We start from the raw sequence: 7,646 nt of genomic DNA, 5'->3' as shown, positions 1-7,646 counted from the left end.
TATCCTACTAAAAAAGTGTTAGTTTTATTATTTTACACGCCCACGCTAGTTGATACAAGTCGTGATGTCAGTGGGCCGGCGGTAAACAGTGAGAAGGCCGCGGTGTTACTGGACCGTGGCTGCCTTCTCAAACATCTGATCGGCAGGGGTATAAACCTAGTCGTTATCAGTCTTATGGTAAACAATAGTAATGGTACATAAAAATCCCCAAATACTGTAATAAATAAAACACACCAAAGGGATGGACACAGAAACATCCCACACATGTTTTACAGTCACTTCCTCTATGGTCAGCTTCAAGTGGGATGATGCATTCTTTAAAAAGTAATATGAAACCAATCATTGGAAAACATGTATAATACAACCCCTCATCTGACATGCTAATGTTTAATCCGGACATGACATAATATACGTATAAGTTACTGGCGATAGCGTACAGTACACTTTGTGTGTTGAATCCAGTAATCCTATATTGCTTCCAGTTCAGTTCTAGTGGTTTGTTCTAGCTCTAGTTCAGTTCTCTTGTACCCTGTTTCCAGTTTACTTGGATAATTCTGTTTTATTGACTGTACTGTGCATCCTGACACTATTAGCACCCAAGAAAAGGGAATACTATAGGTCATGTCCAGTTCTGTTGCTTTGTGTCAACCCAGCATTGTAACCAACTGTAAATTAATTCTTCCTGTTATATCAGATAATTCCTCCCTCTATCATATCGAGCCAAGAATACTAGATCCAAATGACATTTATCGAACAATCAGCCCTGTGCCCAGTAGCAAACAAAGATTATCCTACAAGAGATGACCTCTTCTTATTCACAATCTCTCTTTCTGTTGATCTAGTGATTTAACCCAGGCCTAAAACAGTAATCGTTATTTGCAATGTACAACATAGTAAATTCCCTTTTGACCGTTACAACGAATTAATAAGAGTCACAAATTCACAGAAGCTGAAGGTTTGCTGACATTTCAGAATGATGTTCAAGGACGCTCTTGTAGATATTGTGTCTTATTTTCAGTGTGTAAATATCTTCCTCTTCTTATTCTGTTACTTATCCTTCTGCTTACATGTACCGTATTCAGCTTTGAACTATTAGTAACTGGATATTATTGCATTGTATTGTATGAGATGGTCTACCGAGGAGCCTAAAGTGTAGTATTTTTACTATAAGTTCAACGATGGTTTTGTTGTTCTTACACATCAATCCAGTTATGGAGATTCTGTAGATGGACATCATATGTATAAAGACAATAGAGGTTCTGCAGATGGATATAACCTATATAACATAATGGAGATTCTGTAGATGGATATAAAATAATGGATATTCTGTAGATGGACATAACATGTATAAAGACAATGGAGGCTCTGCAGATAAATATAACATGCATAAAACACAAAGCATCTATTTAGGAACATAGGAATGGATAAAGTCATATGCCAGTGTAAATAAAACAGATTGTTGGAGTGAATTGTCCCAAATGTACTAAAGGTTGCAAGCCTTTTAATAAATTTGGCACATTTTGTCCAAAATGAAATCTATGCTTTTTCTAATCTGGTGTTAATTTTCCCCCAAAATGTGTGCCATTTTCTGACTTTAGTATTAACCACTTAAGGACCACAGGTTTATACCCCCCTAAAGACCAGGCCCTTTTTTACAAATCGGCACTCCACAACTTTAGCGGTTTATTGCTCGGTCATGCAACTTACCACCCAAATGAATTTTACCTCCTTTTATTCTCACTAATAGAGCTTTCATTTGGTGGTATTTCATTGCTGCTGACATTTTTACTTTTTTTGTTATTAATCGAAATTTAACGATTTTTTTGCAAAAAAATGACATTTTTCACTTTCAGTTGTAAAATTTTGCAAAAAAAAACGACATCCATATATAAATTTTGCTCTAAATTTATTGTTCTACATGTCTTTGATAAAAAAAAAATGTTTGGGTAAAAAAAAAATGGTTTGGGTAAAAGTTATAGCGTTTACAATCTATGGTACAAAAATGTGAATTTCCGCTTTTTGAAGCAGCTCTGACTTTCTGAGCACCTGTCATGTTTCCTGAGGTTCTACAATGCCCAGATAGTACAAACACCCCACAAATGACCCCATTTCGGAAAGTAGACACCCTAAGGTATTCGCTGATGGGCATAGTGAGTTCATAGAACTTTTTACTTTTTGTCACAAGTTAGCGGAAAATGATGATTTTTTTTTTTTTTTCTTACAAAGTCTCATATTCCACTAACTTGTGACAAAAAATAAAAGCTTCCATGAACTCACTATGCCCATCAGCGAATACCTTGGGATGTCTTCTTTCCAAAATGGGGTCACTTGTGGGGTAGTTATACTGCCCTGGCATTCTAGGGGCCCAAATGTGTGGTAAGGAGTTTGAAATCAAATTCTGTAAAAAATGACCAGTGAAATCCGAAAGGTGCTCTTTGGAATATGGGCCCCTTTGCCCACCTAGGCTGCAAAAAAGTGTCAAACATGTGGTATCTCCGTATTCAGGAGAAGTTGGGGAATGTGTTTTGGGGTGTCATTTTACATATACCCATGCTGGGTGAGAGAAATATCTTGGCAAAAGACAACTTTGTATAAAAAAATGGTAAAAGTTGTCTTTTGCCAAGATATTTCTCTCACCCAGCATGGGAATATGTAAAATGACACCCCAAAACACATTCCCCAACTTCTCCTGAATACGGAGATACCACATGTGTGACACTTTTTTGCAGCCTAGGTGGGCAAAGGGGCCCATATTCCAAAGAGCACCTTTCGGATTTCACTGGTAATTTTTTACAGAATTTGATTTCAAACTCCTTACCACACATTTGGGCCCCTAGAATGCCAGGGCAGTATAACTACCCCACAAGTGACCCCATTTTGGAAAGAAGACACCCCAAGGTATTCGCTGATGGGCATAGTGAGTTCATGAAAGTTTTTATTTTTTGTCACAAGTTAGTGGAATATGAGACTTTGTAAGAAAAAAAATAAATAAAAAATCATCATTTTCCACTAACTTGTGACAAAAAATAAAAACTTCCATGAACTCACTATGCCCATCAGCGAATACCTTGGGATGTCTTCTTTCCAAAATGGGGTCACTTGTGGGGTAGTTATACTGCCCTGGCATTCTAGGGGCCCAAATGTGTGGTAAGGAGTTTGAAATCAAATTCTGTAAAAAATGGCCAGTGAAATCCGAAAGGTGCTCTTTGGAATATGGGCCCCTTTGCCCACCTAGGCTGCAAAAAAGTGTCACACATCTGGTATCGCCGTACTCAGGAGAAGTTGGGGAATGTGTTTTGGGGTGTCATTTTACATATACCCATGCTGGGTGAGAGAAATATCTTGGTCAAATGCCAACTTTGTATAAAAAAATGGGAAAAGTTGTCTTTTGCCAAGATATTTCTCTCACCCAGCATGGGTATATGTAAAATGACACCCCAAAACACATTCCCCAACTTCTCCTGAATACGGAGATACCACATGTGTGACACTTTTTTGCAGCCTAGGTGGGCAAAGGGGCCCATATTCCAAAGAGCACCTTTCGGATTTCACTGGTCATTTTTTACAGAATTTGATTTCAAACTCCTTACCACACATTTGGGCCCCTAGAATGCCAGGGCAGTATAACTACCCCACAAGTGACCCCATTTTGGAAAGAAGACACCCCAAGGTATTCGCTGATGGGCATAGTGAGTTCATGGAAGTTTTTATTTTTTGTCACAAGTTAGTGGAATATGAGACTTTGTAAGAAAAAAAAAAAAATCATCATTTTCCACTAACTTGTGACAAAAAATATAAAATTCTAGGAACTCGCCATGCCCCTCATGGAATACCTTGGGGTGTCTCCTTTCCAAAATGGGGTCACTTGTGGGGTAGTTACACTGCCCTGGCATTTTCCAGGGGCCCTAATGTGTGGTAAGTAGGTAAATGACCTGTGAAATCCGAAAGGTGCTCTTTGTAATATAGGCCCCTTTGCCCACCTAGGCTGCAAAAAAGTGTCACACATGTGGTATCGCCGTATTCAGGAGAAGTTGGGGAATGTGTTTTGGGGTGTCATTTTACATATACCCATGCTGGGTGAGAGAAATATCTTGGCAAAAGACAACTTTTCCCATTTTTTTATACAAAGTTGGCATTTGACCAAGATATTTATCTCACCCAGCATGAGTATATGTAAAATGACACCCCAAAACACATTCCCTAACTTCTCCTGAGTACGGCGATACCAGATGTGTGACACTTTTTTTGCAGCCTAGATGCGCAAAGGTGCCCAAATTCCTTTTAGGAGGGCATTTTTAGACATTTGGATACCAGACTTCTTCTCACGCTTTGGGGCCCCTAGAATGCCAGGGCAGTATAAATACCCCACATGTGACCCCATTTTGGAAAGAAGAAACCCCAAGGTATTCAATGAGGGGCATGGCGAGTTCATAGAATTATTTTTTTTTTGGCACAAGTTAGCGGAAATTGATATTTTTTATTTTTTTCTCACAAAGTCTCCCTTTCCGCTAACTTGGGACAAAAATTTCAATCTTTCATGGACTCAATATGCCCCTCACTGAATACCTGGGGGTGTCTTCTTTCCGAAATGGGGTCACATGTGGGGTATTTATACTGCCCTGGCATTCTAGGGGCCCTAAAGCGTGAGAAGAAGTCTGGAATATAAATGTCTAAAAAATTTTACGCATTTGGATTCCGTGAGGGGTATGGTGAGTTCATGTGAGATTTAATTTTTTGACACAAGTTAGTGGAATATGAGACTTTGTAAGAAAAAAATAATAATTTCCGCTAACTTGGGCCAAAAAAATGTCTGAATGGAGCCTTACAGAGGGGTGATCAATGACAGGGGGGTGATCAATGACAGGGGGGGTGATCAATGACAGGGGGGGTGATCAATGACAGGGGGGGTGATCAATGACAGGGGGGTGATCAGGGAGTCTATATGGGGTGATCACCCCCCTGTCATTGATCACCCCCCTATAAGGCTCCATTCAGATGTCCGTATGTGTTTTGCGGATCCGATCCATGTATCCGTGGATCCGTAAAAATCATACGGACATCTGAATGCAGCCTGACAGGGGGGGGTGATCAATGACAGGGGCGGTGATCAATGACAGGGGGGTGATCAGGGAGTCTATATGGGGTGATCACCCCCCCTGGAAGGCTCCAGGGAGACGCCTGTATGTGTTTTGCGGATCCGATCCATCTATCAGTGGATCAGTAAAAATCATGCGGACGTCTGAATGGAGCTTTACAGGGGTGTGATCAATGACAGGGGGGTGATGAGGGAGTCTATATGGGGTGATCACCACAGTCATTGATCACGCCCCTGTAAGGCTCCATTCAGACGTCCGTGTGCGTTTTGCGGATCCGATCCATCTATCAGTGGATCCGTAAAAATCATGCGGACATCTGAATGGAGCTTTACAGGGGTGTGATCAATGACAGGGGGGTAATCAATGACAGGGGGGTGATCAGGGAGTCTATATGGGGTGATCACCACAGTCATTGATCACGCCCCTGTAAGGCTCCATTCAGACGTCCGTGTGCGTTTTGCGGATCCGATCCATCTATCAGTGGATCCGTAAAGTGAAAGGTGAGCGCAGAAGCCCCCCCCGGTCAGACCTGCGAGAAGCTGTATGATGGCGCAGATAGGTAGCGGCCAACTGACTACATAGGATGTCTCTATAGTAGTTCAGTTTGTCCTCCCTCTCAGCAAGATTAAAAAAGACCCCCATTTTGGACCGGTAGCAAGGGTCTAACAAGGTAGAGAGCCAGAAGTCATTCCTCTGCCGAATGGTGACAATTCGGCTGTCAATAAGCAAGCAAGTGAGCTTGCATCGGGTGATTTGTTCAAATGACTCGGAGGGACTCCCTGCTTCCATCTCCACTGCATACTGCCATGGTGTGTTTGGGTCCTCTGCCTCATCTTCCTCATCGCCCTGTAGCTCCTCTGCCTGCTCCTTCTCCTCCACTCCTGTCACCTGTGTAGAAAAAACACCCATTTCGCTACACATTGCTTGTGCTCCAATGTCCTCCTCCCACTCCTTTAGTACAGCCCCCACAGGGCTCATGTGGCCGTCAGATGTAGGTGCCACGTCTCCAGTCCCCTGGCTGGTCAGATTTACCAGCATCTGTTCCAGGACATGAAGCAGTGGAATGACATTGTTCATTCCGTAGTCCTGGTGACTGACAAATAATGTGGCCTCCTCAAAGGGCCTGGGCAAATAGCAGGTGTCATGCATGACCTGCCACTGGCTGACATCGAAGTTACACAGGGGACTACTCCTGTCCGCTTGGATCATCAAGAAATAGTTTATGGCCTTTCTCTGTTCGTACAGTCGGTCCAACATATGGAGGGTGGAATTCCAACGGGTAGAAACGTTGCACGCATATCAGCCTATGTTGGGGGATGTTGTTCTGCCGCTGCAGCTCAGGTAGGGTGTGCTTTGCGGTGTACGAGTGGCTGAAGTGCATGCAAAGTTTCCTGGCCATTTTTAGGATGTCTTGCAGATGAGTGGAAGACTTCAGGAACCGCTTGACAACCAGATTGAACACGTGTGCCATGCAAGGCGCATGGCTCAGCCCTTCTTGACGCAATGTCAACACCATGTTCTTCCCTTTGTCTGTCACCATGGTCCCGATTTTCAGTTGTCGCGGAGAAAGCCAGGATTCGATTTCTTGATGAAGGACACAGAGTAGGGATGAGCGAACCCGAACTGTATAGTTCGGGTTCGTACCGAATTTTGGGGTGTCCGTGACACGGACCCGAGCCCGAACATTTTCGTAAAAGTCCGGGTTCGGGTTCGGTGTTTCGCGCTTTCTTGGCGCTTTTTGAAAGGCTGCAAAGCAGCCAATCAACAAGCGTCATACTACTTGCCCCAAGAGGCCATCACAGCCATGCCTACTATTGGCATGGCTGTGATTGGCCAGTGCAGCATGTGACCCAGCCTCTATATAAGCTTGGGTCACGTAGCGCTGCACGTCACTCTGCTGATACAAGCGTAGGGAGAGGTTGCAGCTGCGACGTTAGGGCGAGATTAGGCAGATTAACTCCTCCAAAAGACTTCATTCAGTGATCGATCTACAGCTGTGGATCATTGAACTGCTTCTATTCAATTGCTCAGTGTTTTTAGGCTGCCTAGAGCGTTTTTCAGTCACTTTTTTCTGGGGTGATCGGCGGCCATTTTGTGGCTTGTGGTGCGCCAGCACAAGCTACCACCAAGTGCATTTAACCATCAATAGTGTGGTTATTTTTTGCTATATCCTACATCAGGGTCAAGCTTTCATCAAGTGCATTTAACCATCAATAGTGTGGTTATTTTTTGGCCATATACTACATCAGGTGCAGACTGAGCCTGTGTCACCCAAGTGCATTTAACCATCAATAGTGTGGTTATTTTTTGCTATATCCTACATCAGGGTCAAGCTTTCATCAAGTGCATTTAGCCATCAATAGTGTGGTTATTTTTTGGCCATATACTACATCAGGTGCAGGCTGAGCCTGTGTCACCCAAGTGAATTTAACCATCAATAGTGTGGTTATTTTTTGGCCATATACTACATCAGGGGCAAGTTGAGCCTGTCACCCAGTGCCTAAAAAATAGGCCTGACATTTATATTCATCCAAATCTGTACTGTTTTAG

The sequence above is a fragment of the Bufo bufo genome, chromosome 2 (assembly GCF_905171765.1).
Source record: "Bufo bufo chromosome 2, aBufBuf1.1, whole genome shotgun sequence".
Classification (NCBI taxonomy): domain Eukaryota; kingdom Metazoa; phylum Chordata; class Amphibia; order Anura; family Bufonidae; genus Bufo; species Bufo bufo.
Note: the sequence above shows the minus strand (reverse complement) of the source record.